The sequence below is a fragment of the Lagopus muta genome, chromosome 12, assembly GCF_023343835.1.
Source record: "Lagopus muta isolate bLagMut1 chromosome 12, bLagMut1 primary, whole genome shotgun sequence".
Lineage (NCBI taxonomy): Eukaryota > Metazoa > Chordata > Aves > Galliformes > Phasianidae > Lagopus > Lagopus muta.
Window position 1 is genome coordinate 7153737 of NC_064444.1, and position 27815 is coordinate 7181551.

General features: G+C 34.5%; 1 long non-coding RNA gene across 1 annotated transcript in view; it reads right to left on the bottom strand.

Moving 5' to 3' along the window:
* Positions 1-27815, bottom strand: part of LOC125699229 (uncharacterized) — a 58068-nt gene continuing 30253 nt past the window's right edge. Inside the window, exons 2-4 of the long non-coding RNA XR_007379486.1 lie at positions 2194-2330; positions 1910-2067; positions 1-751 (exon numbers count right to left, since the gene is read on the bottom strand). This is a non-coding gene — a long non-coding RNA (uncharacterized LOC125699229). The remainder of the gene's footprint in view (positions 752-1909; positions 2068-2193; positions 2331-27815) is intronic.

Genomic DNA, 27815 nt, shown 5'->3' on the forward strand with positions numbered 1-27815 from the left:
TAAAAACAAGGAAATTAAATGAATTATTTATTAGGACTCTAATATTGGAAGTCAGAAATCTTAAATTCTGCTCCAATCTCTACCACTGCCCTTCTTCGTGGCCTTGGACAAATGGTTTTATCTGTTTGTGTCTGTTCCCGTGCTGTTTTTTCTCTGTCCTGGCTAGCTAGTCTGACTTTTTTTTTTTTCCAGCCCAAATATTGTCCTTTCCTCCATGTTCATACAAGCACTAAAGATTACAGTCTTGACTTCTGCCTTTAAGTATTAGGGAAATACAAGTAAATTACAAAAAGGGGTTAAATAAGACTAGACATCAAGGTAACTGAACACACATTTCATTTTATTTCTATGTAGGAAGGTACTTTTCTTGGAAGGTCCTTTTACTCTTTTCTTGCTACACAACATTTGAAGGTGACTGCAATTGGTCTGAAATGTTCACAACAGCTTTGAATAGTCTTTGGAAAACTCTTAAAATCCTCCTGTGCAAGGACCATCAGTTAAACATACACCCTAGTGGTTTTTATGTATTTAATATCTGATATACTGTCAATCCATTGGACCAACTGTGCAGAAGCTGTATTAGTAATCAGACAGTACAGACTGCTTATAGCAAGAAAGGAGAAAAAAACCTCAGGATTCAGTGCTTGGAACGATATACATAAAATCTCTGGACCAGGAAAAGTTGAAGTCCCAAAGCTGATGGGAAGAATAGCATCACTGAAATTCACATGGGATGGTCCAGACTATAATTCTGTAAGCAGAAAACCTGAGTTCAATGAGACTATTCTAAACTTTTTTTTTCCCAACAAGTATGCATTATACTGAAAAAATAAACATGTTTTTGGATACAAGATGTATTTTATGTTCAAAACTGAGAAGATGGTCTCTGTGACCTCATACATCCCCCTCAGGCTCTTTTACGGTGACTGTGAGCATGTGACAAAGCTATATGAAGAATGGAAGGTCTTGCAAGATGTTCTGTGAATGTTTCTATATTAAATGAATGGAATATTTACTTAATTTCCATACCATAGCTTTGAAAAAGTTATTTAATGTAAAAGAGAGAACTGATGTTTAATTTTTATTTTACTTAAACTTCCTGAGGAAGATTTTCCTAAATTTCTTGGTTTTCTTTAATATTAGAATAGAAAGCAGTCCAATGCCACCAAATTGGAATTCTATGTTAACTGATTATGACAAACCATAGCCACATCTCTGTTGTTATTTTCAGCTGAAGTGAATTGAAGCAAAAACTAGACATAAAATAGAACACCAGAAAAAGAAAACACCTTTTTTTAAAATCATGAAACTGGCATTTACAGTATTTGCTATTTCTGCATTGTCTTCATCAGTTTGAGCTTGTCATATGTACTTTAATACATGATTTATGGTTATAAAATCATTTTCCATTCTCATTTATAATATGGTGTCACATTTTATCACAAGTGCATTTAATCATCTCCTGTCTGCATATTAATAGTTACAAATATGATACCGGTGTAGAGCTAGTAACCAGTGGCTGTAAATGTCTCAGATGGCATGGCTGAATGCCTGGAAAAGTAGTGACAAATAGATGTTTTTATATGTTTGTCCCATTTTAATAGCCAAGATAAAATTCCACTGCTTCACTAAATACTTGATTCTTCTGTCCTTTTGAAAATGTTTTGTACATAGGTTGTTCTGAAAGCAATGGCTCTTATTTATTCTTGTGGAAACTACAACAGATATGTAGAGCACAATAACATGATTTGATAGAGCACATTCTCAGCTACAAAGCACTATTTTTCAACACAGTCACCACTATTAGCTATGCATTTTCATTAGTGACAAACAGAGCCTGCATGCCACGCTCATATCGGCACTAGCAGAGGTGATCTACTGTTACCATTGCCACATGCTACTTACTCACCACCTCACTGTGCTCACATCCACTGTTTGGTCTCCATCAATGCCCAGGAAGCACTGATAAATGTCAGTAGGTGCATGGAGGAATTCAATGACAGACCTCTGCTTCATATGCACTTCCATGACAAATACTGTTTTGTCAGATTGCCCCTCTGCTGCCACCTGTCACATGGCAAAAAAAGTGTACTGTTCAGCCTCTACTGCCATACCACCAACATCCACCTCTGATGTTGTGAGACAATATAATAATATAGGCGGCTTTATATTCAGGGCAGGCTTCATACTTACATATCTTTAGAACATGTCAGTGCTGGTTTTATCAACAATGTTGATAACACACAGTTGTTGCTGAGCAGTGCTGTACAGAGCCAAGGATATTTATTTCTCAGCTTCTTAGACTGTCCTGCCAGCAAGGACTGGGGGATCTAAAGAAATGGGAAGGGCAGAATGAAGACCCGACCTACACTGGCCAAAGAGCTATTCCATAACATACAGCATCATGAGAACTATAATAATGAGGGAATTGGCCAGGGTGAGGTTTCCACTGCTCAAGGACTGGCTGGGCATTCATGGATTGCTGGGGAACAATTGTTTTGTGCATCACCTATTCTGTACATATGTATACATGCACACAAATATACATGTAATCATCATTACTGTTCTTTCTCTCTTCCTTTTCTACCTTATTAAATAGTTTTTATCTCAACCTATGAGTTCAAATTTGTTTTATTTTTTTGTCACTGATTCTCTTCTCTCATCCCACTGTGACGGAGAGGAGTGAAAGGCTGGCTGGTATTTAGACACTTGTCTAATTAAAACACAACAAAATATTTTCTAAATTACTACACTATGGTCTACTTAGCTACACTTAGAATAATCCACTTGAAGTCATTGGTGCCAACTTGTCCTATTCTTACAGAGAATTTGAGCCTACAGAAACTAAGCTTGTGAATATTTTTATTTGTACATTTAATTGAATGTTTGACACTTTTTCTGTGTTCTGTCAGGAGCAAAGTAATTTGTCATACTTTGTAACAGACAAGCATGTGCAACTGACAAGCCAAATTCTGTTAGTGTCATTCATGTGATATGTAAAGAACATCCCGCAAAAGAACAGAACCATAAATGTTTCTCACTGTGGAGAAAGTACATAGTACATATTTGTCATAAGGCAAAAATAAAAAAATGGATTAGATATGTGACAGATCTAAACTGCTAAGTTTTGATTTTTACTTTATGCTTCAGAATAAAAGCTTTTCAAAATAGATTATAAATACAAGAACTGCGGGAAGTGCACATTCTGAGAGAATGCAGAACTCAGGTGAATGCCTATTTGCAATTATTAAATTTCACAGAGCATGCAAAACTGAGCAGAGAATAGGCCAAATTCAAAGTGGAAATAAACTACTGCCAAAATTCTGAATTTAAATTGCAAGGAATCAATTGCCCCACTGACCAGGAAAACAGAAGTGAAACAGTAGACGTTACAACAGCAATTATATAACAGCTATCTCCATGCAGAAAGATTAACATGGTCTTGCATTTATCTGAGGACAAAACTTTTGCTATATGGCATCAGCAACAATCAGTCCTGGAGAAGTTCACCACTCAAGCAGTTGTTCTTAATTCATTTTAATTATCAAAGTTTTTGAGACTTTCACCATGAGAGAGTGGTGCATTTTACTTAAACAGCACTCTACATTTCGCACTGAAACCCTTCCTTCTCAAATATTTTTTATGGTTCTTTTTTTCCTCTAGTATTCATCTATTTAATGCCAATATTTAATTAAAAAAAAAAAAGTACGTCCAAGCTTACATGTGATACCTTCTCCCAAGTCTCACTACTGATAAAAAAGTGCCAAAAAATAATCAAACCATTACTTCTTAGAACTTTGTTTAATGTAATTAAAATTAACTAATAGCATTAGAGAACTATCACTGAGCATCTTCACACAAAAATATATTTCTGTCAAAGAAATCCAGTTTTGAAACATCTACTGGTGGCACATTTTTAAGAAAAAAAATGTCTCAAAGCCGCAACAAAATGATTTCCTCTTTGGACATAAATTCCTCGTATGGTCAGCTGCCTAATATGAAGGAATTCGGCTCTGTGGGGAATTTTCCTCCGGCAGAACTTTCACACAAAGTTTGGCCATTCCTTCGCAGATTCGTATAGTTATAAGCAGCTAAACCCAGAATCTTTCATTCAAGCGTTGTAAATTCTAATACCAGTATTTGCTCTATCTGTAAGGATAATACCACTTCAAAAAGCTGCAATAACTAAAATGCTATGGTTTGTTGGTGGGATCTTCTATGCATGTGAGGTTTGTTGCTGTGCTTGGTTTTTGTTTTTTTTTTTTTAAATGGAAGTAATTAAAAAATCTTTGAAAATGTGAGAGGTTATTCTTATCACTGTTCTGGAAGAAAAAATTGAACATTTTAATTATGCATGATTTTTAATGTGCTACTCATATCTGTTTCTCTTTATTCGTATTATTTCTTTGGGATTCCTCAGTGTCAGCAGTGTGAAGATATCTGTATTCAGAAGAAAGGACATAAGGACTAATCTAAATTTTTACCATATATATGCATATTCGTGTTTGCATAATGAAACTACGCATGATGAATCATGCATCCCATCTATTATCTACTCTAAATACAGAGAAAAGATTACTGATAGATTTAGCAACAAGTTATCAAGTCTGGGCTTTTAAAGATTATTCTACAATAGAAGTTAAGAAACATTCCTCCAATTCTAGGCAATTGAAGATGAAACAGTTCAAAATAATCTACAGGTGTTTTCTACAGGAATTTCTTCCTGTATTATGTAACTAATAACACAGAGTAACAGTAACACAAATTATCTTCACGAAACCTGTATCTCATTCTGGAGAAAAGCAGTTTCATGATAGCTATATTTCCTTTATCTAGTTACAGTATATTTCAAAAGTGTCTCATGGAAAAGTTTCAAATCTTTTCTGAAAGAAGTGCATTTGAAATTAAGGGCAGCTTGAAATGGAAAATATTTTGAATAAAACATACATTTCAAAATTTGATAATTCTTGACCAGCACTCTTGCCTTTACCTATCTGATCTGTTCAATCTCCTTTAAACTTCTTCCATCTTTCGATTCTTAAGCTTAGCTCTAATTGGTCATCATACTTACTATGTAATGTGTCTCAGTTACTCTTAAATTAACTCTACAGATAGGATACTTTCACCAGTTGCAGAAATGTAAAGAATTTCATTTCTCTGAATAAGCAGCAGTAATATGTCAGGTTCTGATAACTTTTCATGACTAGATGATAAATCAGAGTCCCTGATACAGTTCAGTCAGGAAGGGAAAAAAAAAAAAGGAATGGGGAACACATTACTTAGGATAAAACTAGCTCCTCTGTGTACTGAAAATGTCTGCTACTCTCTATTTTCATAAGAACATTTTGATTTTTTGTACTCTGCATCTTCTATGTTTTGTCTTACTAACCCTTATTACAATTGCAGCAAGTACACAGAATAGCCTCACTGAAAAGGCCTCTTTGATCCATATTTCCAGTCGGCTGACCTCTGAGGTATATTCCATCTAGTGAAGCTGCATGTTTTAAAAAACAACCGTGAAGAGAGCAAGAGAATTGCCCAGACAGCAGCTGCATTTTCAGGTGTCATACATGTCACTTCACTGTGTCAGACAAGTAAACAAGAATGCTTTGCCAAGTTTTGTTGTTGTTGTTGTCACTCCTTTCCCCAGGGAACATGGTGCAGACTAATTAAATCAGCTGGATAACACTTTCTTTCGACTACATTCTAGATATTTATCTATACTACGTCTTTGAGCTGAGACATCCTCACTTACCAGTGACTGCATGGCACGGTGATGCTATGGCTGAGATAAACAGCCACAATATGACATATTGACAGTAGTTTTCCTAAAAATATGTTCCCTTCAAGTTTAAAACAAAACAAAACAAAAAAACCCTGCTATTAACACCTGCATCATTATTGTTCCAGTTTAGCAGTTCTTACTGTTTTTACAATCAGCCCAAGTTTAAGATAGCGAGTAGAGAGAGAACAAAATGCAGAGATGCTCAAACACAAAGCTATTCAGGATGGATGTGCCACAGCTAATCATCATGAAACACATTGAAGAAATACTCCAACCAGTGCACCAATCAAGTTCTCTCTTTGCCATCACAATCTTGAACCGTGTAATTCGATTACATTTTTAATCTTGCCATAGGAGGTTAATTAGTACATGCAAAAACAGAGTATGTTTCGACATTGGAGTTAAATCTACAAGAAGTGTACAACTGCAAATTAAGTATACTGTTAACTCATTATAAAAGTTATCTAATGTTTGCAACATTTTTCCTGGCTGGGCAAATTTTTAGGTTGAAGGGAAACAGGAAAGGTGTCCTTTTTGTGAAAATCACCTACTTAAAAGCTGCTTGAAATACAGTCCATTGTTGTTATATTGCATAAAAAACAAGAAGTAAAAATAATGATACACTATTAAGTGTATGGTAAGATTTCTTATGGACTGAAGATTACAGAATCTTTACAACTGAGGAAATTTGCCTTTGTTAATTGTCACTCAGGAAGACTTCTGGCCATGCCTTACAGCGGTGACTAGATCTTGTATGATCATGTGTCCTAGCATTTCTCACATCCATAACATGCAACATAACTTCAGCATCTGTTTCCAGATTCTAATCAGGAATCTTGCTAGCGTCAACACAAAATGTGCTTCTAATGGAGTCACTGAGAGCAGAACTCACTGTCAGTCTGCTCCCTTCACTGTTTGCCTTTTTGCCATCACTCTTTATATTAAAAAGACCTTCTCAGCTAGGATAGCTTACGTGATCTCCGTATTTCATAATTTTGAAAACCAAAAGCAACAGAAAGAAATCTTTCTAATTAAACATTTTTATCAAATAGACCTTTTAAATATTCACCCACCATTTCTGTGTCAACTACACGGATACCATTGATGAATAATACTGAAGTCTAAATTTCTGCTTAAACAGCATACCTGGAAGGGATATGGAGAAGACTGTGTTGCAGTATGTCAATCTGTAAATAAACCAACACAGTAAATATCAATTATTTCAATGTTTCCCTTTAATTAGAGATTCACTGACATATCTTTATGTATTTCAGCATGTTTGTTACCTTGAGGGCAAAGAGAAGAGAAAGGGAAAGCATTATTAAACAAACAACTCACACTTGCTTTATGTCTAGCTCATCATCCATTTCTTGAATGATCAATACTTTGAGATAAATATATCTGGGATTTTCCAGTATCTTTATTTTATAACTCAAGATCACAAAGGTCCTTCCTATAATTAAATTCAATACACATACTCAACATAAATAAGCTGAGATAATCATATCTTAAGTCCCATGATCAGCACTGTTAGTTTATAACAATCAGACCCCAGTCTGTGTTTAAAGGGTAATAGACAAAGGACAATGGCCTTCTACCCATCTTAGATGAGAACAGCCCAAGGAGATCTGAAATACAAATGCAGTGGATATCAGAAAATTAAGTATAATACTGTTAGGAAGGTATGATATAAAGTCATACATTTTTAAAAAGCTGTTCTTTAATTATTACTGCAGGTTCAAAGCAATATGTTTCAAGGACAAAGCAAAGACTCCACATTGAGAAAGCATAAAAATGGATCACAGTACACACATTATTTGTATCTGAATGTTTCTGACTACTCAAACATGGAAAACCTGATTTAAAAAGTAGAATTTGGAATGCATAATATGCTTAATTGACATAAATTGCTAAGAGTTCAAAGCAGAAGAATTCAGAGAAAGAATTTAAACACTATAATTAGTTAATATAGGAAAATATCTTTTTTCCCTTTTGAAAATCAGAATAGTTTTACTCTTTGAAAACAAGTTCTCTGAAAAGGGGACAAACAAACAAAGGAGTGTGTCCCCTGTCCTGGGGAAAGATGAAATATATTGAAACTGTTGCTGAGGAAAGAACTGCTAACTTATTCCTATTTTACAGTTAAATTCTGTAACAGTCCAGGATTAGACTCCTTTGAACAATTTTTTTCCTGATGTCCAACCTAACTTTCTATATAATCACTCTCCATAGATCCTTCCAGTAAGGTATGATTTTTCTAAAGATTCTTACTATTTTTATATTTATAAACAGCTTAATTATTTGTTGCTCTTTTGATCTAATTCATACATCTGGCCCTATTTTCTCCTCTTTCTAAAAACATGCAATATGCTTTTCATTTTGCACTTGTTTGGATCTTCAGCCAATACTTACTTCGAAGATAACTATGTATTACTCAAAACAGTTTTAATCAATTCTCTCAAGTAATTTGAGGAAATTTCTTTTAGATCAGCTGATGTGTAAGCATCTGGTTTATGAAGTCTATGCTCTGCTCCTTCCCTATTCTGTACCAAGTTCTTTTTATTTTTTCACTAATGTCAGTAGCTCAAGATGTATTACAGATGATCTTTTTAGTTCTGATTTAGTGTCTGATGCAGAAAAGACATTAGCACTTTAGTCTTTTCAAAACATCAGTTATTTATTTTCCTTCTTATCTAACAAGCAGAACTACTCTTTCCTCCATTTTCTTCTTACTACTGATATACTGAGAGAATCCTGCCTTTTATTCTTTATGTTCCTTGCTAGCTGTTTGTAGCTGGTCTTTTGATGTTACTCTTATATATCTGAGCTATTTTATCAGATTTATGCTCTTACTACTCGGACACCTTTTCTACTTTCTATATATCTCTCTTTCACAATAAAGTCATTGAGGAACTGATTATTTAGCCAGCTTGATGCTTCACTGAGCTTCCCATGCCTTCATTGTTTTAGAACAATGGTTTAGGTTTTGCTTTTAGTCTTAGTATTTCTTCTTTAAGAACTGTCAGTACCTCCAGAATATCTTTTCCCTGTAGACATTGGATTTTACCCAGTGATTTGCTGAGCTTACTGAAACTTCAGTTCTGTTTTACTTACTCACTAGTCTTCTTTTTCTCCTTCTGAGAATCATGAATTGGACAACTTTATTTTCATTCAGGTCCACAGAGACTGTAATTCCTTTGATTACGTGGTGAATTATACCACTGAATAAAATACAAATAATGCATCAGACAATACTGTCTGATTTTCTTTTGTTACACTTTCACAGCTCTGAGCTGTATAACTTGCGAGAGAAGTTTGGCTATCCACAGCAGGATAATGTGCCTAATCAGTAAGAACAGTTCTAGAGCATCAGTTATGGAAATTGCAATGGTAATGTTATAATCACTGAAATATCTAAAAGCAGAAGTTGTAAAGATAGAGAAGGCTGGGGTTGAACTTAAAAGATCAAGAGTATCAGCCATTCTAGCTTCATCAGCTCATTTGATAAATGCTCTAGAACACTTATCTGAAAATCAATCCTGAGAAGTTTGGTAATGTGGAACAAAAGTAGGAAGCAAGTGAACATGGCTGTTTGTAGGAGACTCATCCTTTTATGAGAAGATGAACACAGCTGTGTAACAGTGGTCTCTCAGAAAGGAAAATGAAGTGTTTAAAAGACTATAATTTGTTTGCTTGCATTAGAAGTCCCACTATCTTCAGTTTACCAAAGGAAGTTATGGCTGCAGATTTCTCAAATCTCGCTTATTTCTCAAATCTAGGAAAGCAGCTTAAGACATACTTTATTTAATATGAATATTAAAGCATAAGTGAGCCTTCAAGTATACTGAATGGTACAGGGCAGTAACCAGTTTTTACTACTCCAGAAAAGACAAAGGGAAGTAACACATTTATAAGAACATGGCACAAAGAGCATCAGAATAACTGGATATTACAGAAAAATCCCATCCCCATCTGGAATAGCATAGTGGGTACACCATTACTTGTTCAGAAATTAATGAAACAAATCTCTGGCTTTACAGAGTTAAATTCCATGCACGTGCAGCATTTCATTTAGGAAGAAAGTGAACACTGTTTTTTGGCATGATTTCATATTCTTTATGTTGTTCAAATTTGAACATTCACATATGTGAAAATAAAGTTAATTTTCATGAGACAGGAAATATTGGTACTTACACTTAAGTACCTGCCCCTGCTGGTCACCAAATTTGCTCATTCACATGTTGAATGTTGTCTAATCCTGTGATCTATGAACAGCAGGAACTTTGTATTTTTAAGATTTTTAATTACAATCCATTTAATCTATAATGCTTGATTTAAAGCACTTTTTAGTGTAGCACATTAAGATCCAAGTTTGTATGCTACATTAACTTAAATAATGTCATAACAGTGACAAAGTAAGCATGCTTTATTTATTCTTGACTTTTTTCAGTTTTCTGGAATTCTTGAGAATTGTGATTCTCAGTATGTAATTTTTTTTAAAGTCTATATTTAGTCTAGAAATATTTGACTAAGCCTCTGTAGTTCAATGTGTTCTTCAGTAATAGTGAAATTTGTTCTTCTTAACCTTGGTGTTTCCCCTGAAAGATGACCCTTGTTTGACAGTTTAAAGTTAGTAAGTTAACCTTCCTCCATGAAGTTTTTTTTTAAAACTCCTCATTCCATCCTGTAATCCCACTCATGATTTTGACATTAAGCAAAATAAGAAATGTTATTTACTGAAAATGTTACTTGTTTTCACTTTAAGAGTAACATAAACAATAATTATAGAAGCTGTGAAGAGCAGAACGTCCAATATATTATTGCAGGAGAGATATATATAGATTAATACAATCAGTACCCTTCTTTACATAATTTTATGCTATTCCTGGTTCCTATGTCAGCTATACAGTCATTCACTGTTATCCAGTTACCATACAACCGTCAATTCAGTAACACACAGTGCAAGTAGTTTTGTAGTACTGAGTTGTTTTTCAGTAAGTTCTCAGAACACATAATTGATATATTTTTAATAAGCAGTACAAATTTAACAGAAGAATACAAAGCTTTCTTACCAGAACAGAGATTTGACTATGTGTAATTCTTATTACATAAATCTTTGCTGCAGTGTTGTGTTTCTTTGTGTTAACAAAAATCTACATTAGAACAGTAATGATGCTAATATAATCTGATTTGATCTTGCTAGCATGCCCATCTTGACATGCTAAATGACGCTGTGACAAAGAAACATTGCATGTATTGATGAAGTTCAGAGTGTGAAGTTTATTTTTAGACACGAAACCAGGATTATCAACTGCATCCTTATCATGCATAAAGAATATGGTAACTATAGTGGAAATAGAGCATGGAATCTGTCATATTCCCATGGATTCTATATATTTAATTTATACTGATCACAACATCACCTGATTTTTTTCTCTTCCTATGTATGCAGCTTTAATTTTTCCCTGTCTTTTTAGAGCATTTAAGCATGGTGTAGATCAGCGCAATAATTATTAAGATAATCTTCAGAAGAAAATCAATCCTGTTTTAATAAATAGGAAACTCAATCAGTAAAATTTACATCCCAAATACTAGGTAATTACAGTACTTCTCTAAGAATAGATTGATGAGTACATATAGTACACTAAAAAAACAAATAACTCAATATGAGAATGAGAAAAAAGTCATCTTTGCATTATCAATATCCAGCTACCACTAAAAGGAGCAAGAAGCCTCCTTTATTTATGAAGAGTATACTTCACTTGTAGCATAAACAGAACCGCTGCTGACAACTCACCATATTCAACTTCCCACCTTTTTTCTTTAGGATAACTGGTACTGCCAACATTATTACTCAGAAGGATACCAAAAGAGTTGCTGGAATAACCAAGAGTGGGGTGGATGATAGAAAGTTCTCATGTATAAGTGTTAACCACAGTATTACAGAGAATAAGCAAACTGTATTCTCTGGGCTAAAAATGTTAATATTATTGTAGCTAGACTTAAAATACAAATTCCGGAGTCTGTCAGTTTTTCAGACTAGGCAAACTGCCATCGTACTTCAGCAGCAACATCTTGGAGTTACCAAGAATCTAGAAGACATCGTAGAGTTCCAGGAGGTGAACTGGGTTTGCTGGAGAGAAAGAGCATTCAGAAAACCATGACAGAACTTGAGATGTTGGACTATGAACTGGTTGTAAAGGAACAGGGTTTCCTGTGATGAAATTTTAATGTGAAAACTTGCAATTCCACTGTTGTTTCGAAGATAAGACATACTGAGCACTAAGAAGAAAGCTCCACTGACAGTGAGGTCAGTAATGCAGAAAAACAAAGTTTTAGGAATTAGAGATTAGGATGTGGAAGCAGTGCAAAGGGTAGGAATATGAAACTATGGGAACAATAGCAGGAGATGCCCTTCTGATAATTTTGATATTCAATGTTCTACAAGTGCATTACTGTTATAAAAGTTAATGAGGATAAGAGACCTTTTAATTAGGATTCTGGAAGGTACATAGCTAGAAGTAAGAGAGTTGATGTTATGTGCAACGTATTTAAGTTTTACATAATGCTCTCCAAGTTAAGGAAATCAAACTCTTCCAAGCTACACACAGTTCCCTAATATAAATCACCTGAAATTACACTGACAGAGGTGTAGAGCATTCATCAACGCATGAGATCAAATAAAACTGGCTTAAAAGGAAAAGGCTATCTGAATGTCAAGTGCTCTGCAAGAGAACAGGCCCTAGATATCTCAAGTGGGAAAATAAAATTAAGATTTTGGATGTGCACATTTAATTATCACACCTCTGAGCTTTTAAATAATTATCTTTCAAAAGCAGATCTTCTCTAAATAAAGCTGTTTCAGATGTGCATTCTATATATATGTATATATACACATACACAGAATAATAACAGTGATTATTTTTTGCTACAGTTCATCAGAACAGGTAGCAGAAAAAAATTAATGCAGATCAAAAGGAAACATGAAGCAGGTAATAAATGTTGATAGTTAAAACTGGGGGAAAAACAGAACAGATTATTTGCTATATAAATCACCACATAATTGAGCTTCCACTGACCTGTTGAGAATTTGTATCAGAGATAAAAAAAAATTGTATCAGGTGGTCTGGTGGAAGCTTTTGTTATTCCACTGCAACAATTACTGGCAAATAGCTAATCATCATGTTTAAAAATCTTTCCTGTAACAGGTACTAAAATTGCCTTTAGTTGGAGAAGCAAAATCAAATGATAATTACTGTAAAGCAACTGAGTCCAATACCTGGAAGTTAAATTACAAAAAATAAGAACCTGGCACCAGCATGAGGATCAGTGTTTCATCACTGTGTACTGCTAATGCTGCTCAAGGACAGAGAGTTCAGAAACACAAGAGGGAAAGGATGGTAATGCTGCTTCATTTCATTGTTACATAAAAGAAAGAAACTTCCAGCCGATCTGTTTTACAAGAGAAACTGGCTTCTGGTTCAGCCTCTTTCATGAACTGGTTAAAAAAAGAGATACATAAGTAGAAAAGTTGTCAAGGCTTCTGAAATGAAATCTGCAATTTCCATTTCCCATCACATGGTTCACTGTCTTACTTTACAATGTCAGTAAACACTGTTGTGTAATGAGCTGATATTTCAAAGCAGTAAAATTTTTTGCTTCTTTTGACAGTGGTGTAAGTTAAAAACAAAGTTGTCCCCCATTTGAGGGGAATCTAGTATAGACTGCATTGGATGTAATTTGCAATGATGCTACAAAAAGGGGATTTGCTTTTAATAGAAAATAAGCAATATTTATTTATTTCCATACTTTGTGGGCAGATGAACATAGACATAACAGAGCTGAAAAATACTTTGTTGCACTGCAACTACAGTGCACAAAAACTGCTGTGAGTGATTTATTCTCTGGATTGGTAATGGTAGGCAAATCTCATTTGTGAGTTACATAATACACTCCCATGTAGCCACTATTACAAAAAATTAAAACGCTACAAGCATTGAACTGGGAACATTATCACAAAATAGGAAAAATGACTCAGATTTTAGAACAGTGGGAGAAAGAAGGGAAAATAAATCCTGATGTTGCAATACTGCAAAGTGTTATGATAACTGTGCAACCTTTTGTCTCAAGGAATCATTATCTTTCATCTGAAAATACATAGTTTTCTATTCTTGGGGAGGAATAAATGTTATTAAGAAATCTTTAAATCATTCCCTTTGGTAGTTTATCTTTTTTTTCCATTTGTTTCAGTCTACAGTCTCTGTGCATCTTTCAGTTTCTTCCCAGATCCTTAGTTTTAAGTACAAATACCTAAGCTTTTGAAATATAATCATTGCCCTGAAATGTTTTGATATAACAAAAAATTTTCTATAATCATGAAATACCAGAGGGAAGGAGGTTGAGCTTTTAGTGCTTTTTTTTTTTTCCTTCACATCTTAAATTTTAATGGGAAGATATGAAAACATAAAATTATGTTATTGCTAAACTTTTGCCTCTTTCTGCAAATACAAACAACTACTGCCAGAAATATATATATAAAGATCAAATATGCTACTACTCCATTAATGGAAGATACAGGTTCTGGTCACCAACTGCTTTGGGAAGTTTGACACATTTTATTGAATTTCTCACTTTTTAAATTCAAAATTTGATAACAGAATTAGAAAGAAGAATTATCAAACTGCCAGTTATATGATACTGCACAATATATCTTCTTTCCATACTTAAGTCAGCTATCTGATGTTCTATGATTAAGAATATGTAAATCTTTTTTGTTTTCATTCCAAAATAGACTCAATTGATGCTAATGGCATGAGAATAGAACCTTGCACATGGCAAGGGTTCATGCAAGATAATAGGTCATGTTGTTAAAGGTCTAATAGTTTTAATTTTTTTTTTTTTTTTTTTTTGCTTATGTGCTAGTAGTCCAGAGATTTTTTTTGTTGTCTATGAATTTCTATAGTTGATTCCCTAGAAGTCTGGCAATTTTTCATTTACTTAAGAAACTAATTTGTACTTCGTGATCAAATCTAACAGATAGTAATCTAACGGATAGTAGCACTGTGTATGAAGAGAGGATTGCAGAATAAGATAGTAAAATCTAAATCTCTAAGCCATTTGTGAATTATAAACAAAGGACAACATTCATTATGATGAATAGCCATTCCAAATCCCACCGACCAAGCAGATAAGCAAATCCATGTTAGCTCTGAAGTCCTATTTAACCCTCAATCAAATAAAATAAAGTCAATTTGGTTAGTGATGGCTGAAACAGATGTGCAGAGTGCTCCTATTGAAAGTAAAGATAAAAAAATTAAATATATAGATAAAAGAATTTCAATGTTTTTCTCCAGCTATAACGTATTACTCCAAAAAGCTGTTAAATTTTTATATTATGAACTGTTCTCCAACTTCCCCATCTTTCCACTACATTACCATCAGCGCATTAAAGCCAAACAAACCAACCAGCATTAAGAGCACTGTATCAGCACAAGAGATTTAAATTTTGAAGTGCAACTTCTACTTTCAAATATAAATTTGTCATTACAGAAAGTAATTATTACAGTATTTTTACAGTATATTACACACTTACAAAATGAAAACACTGCATAGTTATTCAAACAAAACTTCAAATGAGTGATTTGCAAAATCTTGCTGTGTAATGACAGATCCCTAGGTTGATATGAGTTAGGGAAGACACTGAGGACCCTTAAGCCAGCTTGCATGGAGCCCAGAGCAGGCTGATCTAGCAGTAGGCAACTGGAAATACATGATTTCTAAACTCCCATCCAATCCAAGCCATTCTGTGATTCCTTGACCCTGTAACTGCAGATTTAGCAGGGTAGTCCTTAATACCCAGTTGAATCATTTTCTGCCCAAGTCACTTACTTTCAATAAAGTGCCAAAAAGAAAAGACATGTTCAGTCCAGAAGCAGTGTTAGTAGCTGCCATGGAACTTCACACTACAGAAATGAGAGATTGCTTGCTCCATTTTTTACACTCCAACCTCCAGTCAACTATCCCGACATTACACAGCCCATAGCTGTCTCAGACTCCAGGCTGAGATGCAGACGCCTCAAGATTTCCACTTGAGTGGCTCCGTCTTGTTCTAGTCACAGTTTACAGCACTGTTATTATTTGCAATTACTCTGAACCCATGAAATAATTGAGGTAATCAAATCAAACTTATGAAGACATACTTCAATATGAAAGAATGAGAAACTCAGTATTTTAATTGTGAAAAATTATATAACTGAAAATCGATATAACTTACTATGTTTATATTTCAGTATATTTCAACCAAACATGAATTCATGATTAGCTGTGGATAACCTCCTCGATTTATCTACTATAGATTCAATAGCTGTAAGTAATAATTATGAGTATACTTTGGAGAGGACTCCATAACTATATTGTGTCCCACTCCTCCACCCCCCGCCAAAAATAAAAATCATAGGAAAGTCAATTTAGAACTATGTCAAGGGGTACGTAAGTCTTGTTGCTAAGCTCCCTGACTTCATTCTGTACTCTGTGTGCAGTATCATCCAGTGCTCAAAATAACTCAAGTTCTTCTACATGTTGCCTACACAGAGTAAGAATTACACTAATTTATAAAGGTAAATACCCAGTAGCTTTCCCTACAAAAGATGGACCTACAAATTGTCTAACAACTCGATCCGACTCTTCAGTATAAAAATATTAACACAGCACCTTTCTCTAAATAATACAGTTACTTTAAAAAATTGCAGTCAGTTCTCATGTGTCATGTAAGATATATATAAAAAACTTTTAATCACTTACATCACCAGCAAGGGAAGGGGGTCATAGAAGCATCTGAGTATATGATAATGGTGGGAAGAAGGCCAGGAAATGTCTGAAAGCACAAGTTTTAAGCAATGGAAAGGATCTGGGCAGCCATCATTCAAATCAGATTAAGCTGTTGTGGAACTATATGCTAATAAAGCAAGATTCAGCTATTCAGTGGAGCTAGTGTTCCATCCTGGTGAAAACAATTCCAGCCTTTTTCTTTTTTGCTATTACAAATAGGATCTACTCACTGCTGTGAATAGAAGCTTTCTACTATATATTTTTGCACATATACATTCATTTTCATTATAAGGCCTGTATTCATCAGAATGAAAGCAGAATTAGTGCAAGGGTCCATTATTCTTCAGAAGTTACATTAAACTAAGGTACCAATTCTTAGTATGACTCACTGTTCTTTTTCTGTAGTAGTTTGGGTGCCATTTCTCCAAGAAACTGAGGAACTGCAAAATGGATGTTTCTGGAGGTGTGACAGAAGATGGAAGAACATGTTTTACTTTAAACATAGCTGAAAATCCTCTAACTCTGCTTGTTGTTTTATCAGTATAAAAGAAGCTTCCATCTCCTTAGCCAGTTATCAAGAGAATGAGAAAAACAGCTCCAGTTCAAACCATTTCTCATCACATGCCACTGTGTTACATATCTCTACCTTTTACTTGTATACATTTGTCAACATATACAGAATTTGATTTTAAAAAATAATTTAGAAGATTGTTGTCTTATAATCCAGCTAAACTGAATAATGTTTTCTAGTGGCACTATTAACAATTTAAGTTGTGTATAGCTGCATCAGTTTCAGAATGAAACAGCACTTCAAAGGGCACATACTGATAGGAAAGGTAAAAACTTGGTAAATGATAAAATAGAGGGTATCTTGACCTTTGTATGAAAGTTGGATTTCACTTTAGGCTAATTACATTGCAAATCATCTCCTCTCTATTCAGGGTAATTTACTTTAAAAACATGAAAATAGGATGTTTCATCTGAGTGCATGTTGAAACTACACAAACAAAATTTACATCAAGAGCAATCTAAGGGGTCCCAGAACCAGGGCATTTAGCTTTTCTATATTCATGATGCAGTTAGCTGACTCACAACAAACTTATCTCCCATCATTTAAGCTAACCTGGACAACCTTGCATAAGGGCCACCTGTTATCTGCCTAATCATCACTTCATTCACAGTCTCTCATTGCCATCCAAGTAGCTTTTTAAACTTACGCTATTATTAAATCCTATACATAAAAATGAGTTCTGGCAATTTCCTGATTTTCCTCTCACCTGTTAAGTAATAATCAGGTTGCGTAAGGTTTCCTATTAAACAGAATTCTTTTAGATGTTCAGACTTTAGAGCTGATTTTAGCACAGGGAGCAGATGTTAATAGCTTCTCATCAGCTTCTTCAGCTTGTTTTCTGCAGCACAGTTCTACTTCAGTATTACATATTCCACTTCTCTTTCTTTCATTATTTATTTGAGAATTTAAAAATATTTTGTCTCTGTGGAAAAATTCCATCAGAATGTAATGGAACTAAAACTGTATTATTCTAGATGGCCTTAATGATTGCTGATGTAGGAGGTCTCACAGACAGAAGCTTTAAAAACACTAAAATTTAAAAGACATCTAGGTTCCACATAGAATTACTGATGTAACAAAAACAAGTGAACACTAAGATACAAGCATCCTACATTATTTTCTACACATTCATATTTAGCAATTTTTTGAACATAATTTTTTAGCAATTTTTTGAACATAAAGGGAGCACCCCCCCCCCACACACACACACCTCTTGACTGCTTGGCAATCAAGACATCAGCAGCTCACCATAATGCAAACAGAAAACATAGAAAGTCTGTGGCTTAATAAAGTTTCTAATTAGAGCTAGGAACTAGTTACTAGGTCATGATCTACTTTGCTTTATTATGGTTATACAGCTTGAAGTTTATAGATAACTTGTTTCCAACTGAAGCAAGTTACTGGCCTGCTAATATCAGGTGGATTTACTCTGGACAGTGACTACTTTCTGTACTCTCTTTTGTATACATCAGTTGGATTAGGCACTGTAAAGGCAACTTAAAAATCTTAATGCTTAGAATTCAAGTATCAGTCCTGAAATTGCAACATCTCCTGTCCACTGCACAAACACTATAAAAAACAAGAGCTTATTAGGGATTTACAATCATTTTACTTAAGAATGTGATATCGCCATAGTATGCATGAGCACTTAAAGTTTATTACTACTTTAAGAAAGTACTAGCTTGCTTTTATTCTTTTTCATATCATTATGTAATGATGAAATTGAATGGGAAGCATAACAGCTAAATGCTTCTGAGAACCTTACACAATTCGATGTTAAAATACATACATTCTAATATCTTTCTTCTTCATCTAAGATCTACATCAAAAAAGTATATTTGTGTATTTGTAAAGTTGACTGCTACAATATTAAACTAATTGTAAATACTAGCTTAAAGTACATGACCTTTAGTTTCATACCTGAATCTTTATTTAATCTATGATTAGAGTCAAGAATCCCAGAATGTGCCATACCTGAAATAGTCTGAACAGATTTGATGGGAAACCAGAAAAAGTGCTGCAGATGACAAATCTAATTCCTGTACTTCTGAAGTGCTCATTTAGAAGCACAGAGAAGTAGGAATCAGTGACAAACATGCAGCTAAAGATTCTGAGTTTCACTCACTCTCATTTTTATTCCAGGCTCTTTCCTTCTCTGACACAACTACCAAAGATCAGGGAAGTGGCAAAAATTCTGATTCTGTATCTGTACTGTATAATAGAGTACCAAATTAACAGACAAACAAACCCCCTACAGCTACAGAAATTTCCAGGAATTTCAAGCATTGCCCCAATAAATCGAAACCCTCAAGTTCATTTGGCAAGAAACTGCTGCAACTACTGCATTATACAGATGAACTAGACTAACTCTGCCCAGCAGCAAAGAACCACATTGTCACCCTTTTGCTCCAAGCCCCAGGAAGACAGTGGGGAGGCAAAAAATAAAAATAAAAAAAAAATCCTTGGATAGAAATAAATACAATTTAATAGCTAGGCAAAGCTACAGAGGAACAAAGCTACACCTCCCAAAAGCAAAATGATGCTCACTACTAGAAGGAAAAATACAACAAAAATTAAGCATATAAAGGATTTAATTACTGGTAATGGGATCTTTAAAGAATCCAGATCACTCCCAGAGATAAAAAGCATAATAGCGGTCAGTATATAATGGAAGGTCCAATATTTGTCTAGATGTCTCTAAAGTTCCTTGTCTAAATTTGGTTTCCATTTAGCTTTTGAAGCTGGAATCTTACTGAGTGTTAATGGAAGATGTACATTTCAATCTAAAGTAAGCTAAGCCTACTGAAATTGCTAAGATTTATACCAGCTACGTAAATATCGTACAAGAAACAGGAGTAATTCTACCAAAATATTTACACGTATCTGTAAGCTTAATACAGAGTGAGACCTGTATGAAGACGTTCTTTGGACTGTTCAGTAAATCTCAGAACTAAGTAGACCCACCCTCTTGTACACACACCTACAGGGTCTTCAATTCTGGGGTGTGTCTGACACAGAAGTTTTTTTCCCCTTTCTCCATTGGATTTGAAAGCTAGAGTAAACTGTCCCACGTTCTCCACTTTGGATTTACAACAGCACTGCATGACTGACTACAGATTTGAGTAGGACCCTACAATGAGAACGCTAATAGTACACATGCATCCGCTCTCATTCAGGGGAAAAAAGTAGAAATATTCCTAGTATATATAACACACACCTTGTTTTCAAAATCACTCTAAAGAGCTGGTACATCTCAATCAATACAAGTAACTCACTAATGTTAATATTGCATGAACAATGGAAATACTGTGCAGCAAATGCCTCTCTCTTAAGAGCCTGGGGTGGACAAGGCAATTGCGCTCAAGATTACAGGGTCAGCCTTCAAACAACAAAAACAATTATATACACTCCATTTTTAATTGTCCATCCTTCTGTTTTGAAATGCCTAATCCTTCAAAGTATTATTATTTGATAAATATAGCTCAGTTTCCTATAGAAGTGCAATCATTTAAACTGCAGTCAACAAATATGTCAGAAGATACTTTGCACAGTGAAGGGATAGTGCTTCAGGAGCATAATGACAGCACAAAGCAGCATGGTACATACTGTGCAGCACAGGAAGAGGCTAACCAGATTCCTTAAGATGCTTCATTCTAACACCAAAGACTGTCCAATTCAGAATACTGAAGTTACAAGGATGCAGTTCAAAATTAAACAATATCTTTCCACTCCCAAGTACATACATGTAACAAAAAAAAATTTAAGCTCCCATTTAGTCCTACCTTATAGTTACTGCACCACAAAAATATCATGGATCCAACACTGCTTAGTTCACTTATCAAATATAATATTGAGAATTTCATTTGCAATAATACCAGTTATAAAACATATCATTAACTGTAGAATAGTTGTTTTTGTTGTTGCCCATTTAAAAATAAAAACAAAAAACAGCTTAGCCATTTCCAAGTTGTCAGAAGATGCTTAGTCTCTGGGGTTGCTTTGTCACAGAAGGTAAGATCAAACCAATAGAAAAAAAAATACAATGAGTTTGAACTATAGGCCAGCTCAGCCATGCAGCAATAAAAACAGCAGCAGTCTTTCTAAAGTATCTGACAGGCTTCATTTGTCTCAGAATAAACTCTGGTATGTCACATGCTCATGCATTCCCGTCATCCCTTTTCTGTGTTGCAGCCACTCCTTAGTGTGCTGCCAAAGAAGTATGCAAAGTAAACGAGAATGCCAAGAGATTTTCAAATGAATATGACTTTTAGGAGAATCTGTAAGTCAAGGACCCCAGGCAGGCATCAATTCCTTTCTCTCTCTGCCAAAGGGCTGTCACTTTCTTGGAAAGTTAAATTTGTCACGAGGAAAGAAAATTTCACCATAGTCTATTTAAATAACTTAGGGAGTAGAATCTTTTCCCAGGTGTTTTTCCACAGAAACCAAATGTATCAATCATTTTATTCTCTGAAATAACAATTTATTATCCATGCAGGAGGCCTCAGATTCAATCTGCACACTGTTCTAAGTGTCGTGTCAAATACCCAAAACTGTCATCAGTCTTTATCAAGGAAATCACCCAGTTCTTATCATCAGTTTTTATTAATAAGACTATTTATTACTTCAATAATTAATTTTGACAAGTAGTCTGTCATTTAGATAATGAATAAATATTGATAAATAGCTTGGTTAATACACTCTTGCTGTATAACTAGCTTAGAAAACGTGGAGACTAAAACAATTAATGCTATATCAGGTATCTCACAATTAGAATTGAACATATTATACTCATCTAAAACAATCTTTCAAATTCCACAGTACTTGGATGTGATATCCTGGTGTGATATCTTAAAATGATTTTTAGCTCCCAAGTTGATTTTTTTTGTCATATTTCACATATTTTCAAAAATCATTAATTCATTAAAAAAAGTGGTTGCATAGCAAATCCATTAAATTAGATAGTCCCTAATCAGCCAGGTCTTCATGATTTGGAGATGCAGCCTGCTCAGACCATCATCACAAGCTTGGTCTCAGAATCTTTATACTAGAAAAAATAATAATTAGCCTTCTGTGTCAGAAAATAAACGCGGCATTAAACTTACAAGACTTCCTTTGCATCAGTGCCCATTCTGCAGAACACCCTCAACTGCTAAAGGGAACCACTGCAAGCCAACAAACAAGGCACATGTAATGTTCTCCAGGGTAACTCTTTAACCTACTTCCCAATCATTTTAACTGCAACAATTCTGTTCCATGCCTTCACAAGTGGCTGTTGATAAGATGAACAGGCAACCTACACATCCTTCCCGCCCAGCAGGCACAAAGCTATTTTTTTTTTTTTAAATGGCCAGTGATATATACTGCGTTTGCTTTTCTCAAGCCTCCTTCTTATCTGTCTCAGAACTGTCAAGCCAACACTGCTGCTTATTCCTTAATCATCTCTACTGTCAAACTCATATTTCACCACATTCTTCATTCATGCTACAGACCTTGCCAAGTGCAATTGCCCTTATGCTTAAAGTACAATCAAATATAAGACTATTCATGAGGTCTAGTGAACTGGATGGACAGCAGACAGACTTCTTGGTACACCCGCTCAAGCCAGACTGGCAGACCTGGCAGCCAAATCAGGTGAATTAGAAATCTCTTCTATTCAGCTCTGCTGGCTGCTAAATTATGCCTGAATCCCTCTAAACTTGCATGGAATATTTCTGAAGGTGTTGTAAAATTATTTCTTTGATATGTCAGATTAAGCTCTATCGTTCATGTTGATGACCATAAATGCTCATCACCAAGAGATGCTAGAGAAAGTGCCACAAAGGTGGTAAAGGGACTAGAAAACAAGTGCTGAGGAGCAGCCAGGGGAAGTGGGACAGTTTAGTTTGGAGAATAGGAGGCTGAGAGGAAAGCACTGAGGAGGTGTTGGTCTTCTTCCTCTTGTGGCAAGGATAAGATGCAATAAAACAGACTCCAGTTGTGTTGTAATAGAGAAGGGAAGGGCAGTTTAGATGAGATATTAGGAAGAATTTCTTCACAGATAGAGGTTAAGGACTGGAAAGAGCTGGTCAGTTCATTTGGTGGCTTTCCCTTCCTGCATTTAATAATAAATTAATCAATAATAAGATATTATTCTACATATGGCATACCTCTCCACGTTTTGATCTGCTTTATATTGTTTTAAAACATTCTTTAATGTTCTCTTTAAATAGGGAAATAGTCACAATAGTCACTTTATTTGTGACAGCTTCATAAATCACAGGAATTTATACAGACACAGGAAATTAAATATCTTTGGGACTTAAAGGGGTTAGTATGCATTTACACCAAAGGAAACATTCAAATCAAGTGTTTTATCTAAGAAATTAATTGAATATATTTCTACCTGCTATAGTAAACTTCATAAAATGTGTGATCTACTCTCAGTCTTAATCCCTCTGCTCAGAAAACTTGATCTCTATGGTGTATGCTCAGGCATCTTTACTTTGCCTTAGCATCAGTTTTGCAAAACTGGCATTTAAATCATCTTGATATGTATGTATTCCGAACTTATAAGTTCAAATCACCTTTCCTTCTATTCAGCACTGTATTCAAACAAAGTCCTTCCCTGTATTCAGACTCTACTTGAAAAAAAAAATAAGACACCATTTCAAAAGTTATTTAATAATAATTTAAAAATCTCAACAATGTGACAGTGTCCAGGTATAAGAAAGCAGAAAACAACATTGCAGTATTCGTTCTTTAACTGTTATCTATAGAACTACAGTGGACTGCCCAAGTCTCTATCTACAATCCAAATTAATTCACTTGGCATATTAATATTTATTTCCCCCTCTGAGACAAGCTGATCAAAATGGCATACCCTGCCATGTAGGTTACGTGATCTAAGGTCAGAATAAGACCTTAGCTAATGAGTTTTGTTAAGCAAGCCTGGATTAATTTCAGACTTTAATTATTTTTCAATAAATGTATCACTAGCCAATGTTGTGCCTAAGTTATGTCACCTGGACTGCAATGCAGGACTGATTTCCAGTCTATTCCACCTTCTATCCAACTGTCCCCGAAATACTACATACAAACAATCTCATTCAACATAAAATTCAAGCTACAGTAAGTAGACACCCTACAGTCATATTGTGTCTGTCTCCATAAAATAAATCATACAATCCAAAATCTCAAACATCAAGTTTCCCTTAATAAAAACACTAATACTAAGCAATAATCTAATAAAGACTTTCACTTGAGATATTCACATGTATAGAATTTAAATTTATATTTTCCTCAAGGAAAAATTAGCATCAACCTAAGTATTACCATGCAACTGTCTGATAATAGGGTCACAACTTCACAGAAGTGAGAACCTATAGAGAACATACAGCACAGTATGGCTTTCACATACCACCTCACCAGAAACTTTATAGGAAAAGCTTTTTAAACAACTGGAATCTACATAAGAAGATCCTATCATAAGGATGGTTATGGGTTAATCATCAGATCAACTGCTTCTATCTGACATACAATTAATAGACTAAGTCCATCCCTGAAAAATAAATGAAAAATTTGCCAAAGCACATCCCCACCTCACCTAAACCATTAAATCCATGGATTCAATGTATGCATTTTGTCAAATATAATTACTTTATTCAATATGCACAGTATGGCTTCATAGAAAACAGGTGTTTAAAACCGAGCAGCCGTCACAAACTAAAATGAACACAACACAATCAATACAGAGATGTCTAATTCACACTGAGGGCCATTTCCAAGGAATTGTACATGCGGAATGAAACAGGTCTACAAGACTTGAAGTTTGATAATACTGTGCAATCCTAGGCATTTATTTCCTAAAGTTTATTCAAATTTAATTTTCTCACCAGCGGTATCATATTAAAAAAAAAAAAATCAAAACAAGTTTCATCTCAGCTTTGCCTTGTCATAATTGTGGACAGCAAAATAAGGCAATGTCTCTTCTACTTCTGACAATACTATACTCAGTAAAAACTGAAGGCAGCTACATCACAGATGCAACTGACCAGTGTACAGGAACCTAACTCTAACATTAAACAGAAGATTAAAGGCATTGTTTGACAATGCAAAGCAAAAGCGCCGATAAGAAGTACTCTTCCACCTCCAAGTAACAATGATGTTTTAGAAAAGATCAGAAGAAAAACTTTAAAAGCTAGGTTTTTTTTTTTTTTTCAAAATGTGACCTGAATCAGTGGCTGGCATACAAAAAAAGAAGCCAAGAAAAATGACAGTGGCTGCATTTTCAAATACTTCAGAACCAAATAAAGAGAGAGGGCTGCTGATCTGGAACAGCTGTATAGTAATTTGTTGTATTTACCAGTTTCCTACTACTATTAGAAGAAACAAACTCTTAACCCTTTATATTCAAATCCATTTCAATACTTTCTCAATTAAAATTGAAGTAAACATAAATGCACTAACAAAATTTACTATGAAGCTGACTGCTAGGTAAACCTTCCTCTGTTTTCTTCTTTGAGAAACAAATAATACATTTAATCCCACATCAGAAGAACTTTTTCATAATCTGGCAACTAAAATAATTTATCTTCCAAACATTGTTACTGTATTTCCACACCTCTAAACGCTTTGATGCCTTATCTACAAATATGAAAACCTGCAATATCACAACCCCTTGTATACACAGAAGGAGAGGTTTCTAGCAACGGACATCAGAAGATAAAAGTTTTTATAGCAAATTCCTACAGTTTAAGATACCAAGCTTTACAGATCTCTGTATCAGAACATGTACTACCACAAAACTTCATTCAAGTATGCTACAGACAGTTTTGAAGGAGTAATTTTGACTCACTACTGAATACTTCCCATATCAACTTGTCTGATATTCGCAGATAATCTTTATTATGCAGCGTATATACTGGATACTTTTACTCTGATAAACATTTCAAAGCAATTAAACAGAGATATAGTCAAAAGTTAATAAAAGCACAGAGCAAATTCTCTGCTGGGCCTAAATTTAATTATATGGCACACATAATCATTTAATTTTATGAAGATGAAAATGGGATACCTTGCAATAAAAGGAACCCTGACACTGAAGCACTCAAATCTGTAGATTTAATGTGCTCCAAAATATATTCATCTTATCACTACTCAGCTGAAAAATGAGAAAAAAGACTTGTACAAGAATACCTAACAATTCTGATAGCTCTAAAGATCTACCTATATATATATCTATATATATATATATATATATCTCTGAATACCTACAGAACAGTTGTGAAAGCTAATCTTACATAGTACCTAAAAATTATGACAAAATGATACTTTTTTTACCCTAGCAAGGATTTGCATGAATTTCTGTAGGAAATGCTGGACTTGTGAATGAAGTATATAGAGACTAGGGAAAAAAAAAGATTATTTTTCTTGAAAAGACAAACACACTGACAGACCAAACTTACCAGGTGGTTACAATTACATGTATTTACCAGATATTAACCAAAAAAATCTGGCCTAATTTGAGTATTCAGATGACTCATCCAAATTAAACTCTTACTGAAACAAATAATTTCATATGGATTAAAAAAAAAAATAAAAAATGAGTTCTCTCTGAGGAAAGTATTCTAAGTTCCTTCACATCATGATGTTTCTCTAACTGCTGATTTGAGCTGCTCATCACACATGTCAATTATGCAAGATAAGAGCTTCTGGGAAAATATATCACGTCTCTACCAGTCCCAGTCCCCCAAACTGATGATTCGTCTAATGCTTCCTATTTTCCCTTCAGACCTAATAGTGATAGCTGTAAAACAAAAATTTGAGCTTGATTCGAAATAGCTGCAATAAGTATTTCGGTGTTTTGTTTGTTGTTGTTGTTTTTAATCTTTACAAATTAAGATATGCCAATTAGATTCCATACACAGCCTTCTGGTAGAAGCCTCTGCATAAAAAGGCTAAAGATGCATATTATCTCTTTGAAGAAAGTAGTATTATTTTGTTGAAACCTTTATCCAAAACGACAATCAAACTGCTAAACTGGTTTCTCCATTCCCCCTTTCAGAGACCTTTCCCCCAGCACACAAACCAGTAACTGTGAGTAATGATGCCAACAAAACCAGATCACAAGAGTTGAATTATATTTTATAAAGATTTAAGAACACTTGGCATTTTTTTATTTACAGCTCCACAACCAAATACTAAAATAGAAGCAAACAAATGTGGGAAGTTACTTGTGCACAACAAACCATGTCAGCAAATGCTGTACAGAAACTTCTTTCCCATTTTCATCTGTTTGCTGAGCATATGTTCAGGATTTGTAAGCATCGTTTGCTGTTAAATGACAATGAATTAAATTTCTACAAAAGGCCATTTCTCAGGGTGAAATTAAAAACTCATTTATGTTTTGAAGTAATAGAATAAATCAAGAAAAAACAGCATAAGGAATTAATAAGGGGATGATACAGGAAAAAAAAGCAAGAGGGTGAAGAAGCAGATGGAGAAGGAAGAGGCACTAAAAGTGAAAAAACCTGTTATTTCAGAACTATATAGAACTGTAACAATTAAAAGATTTTTTGTAAACAGAAATCTTGAAGCCTCTTTCGGAAACACAGCAGCAAGAACGAGCTAGCTTCCCACACATTGGCCCAGGAA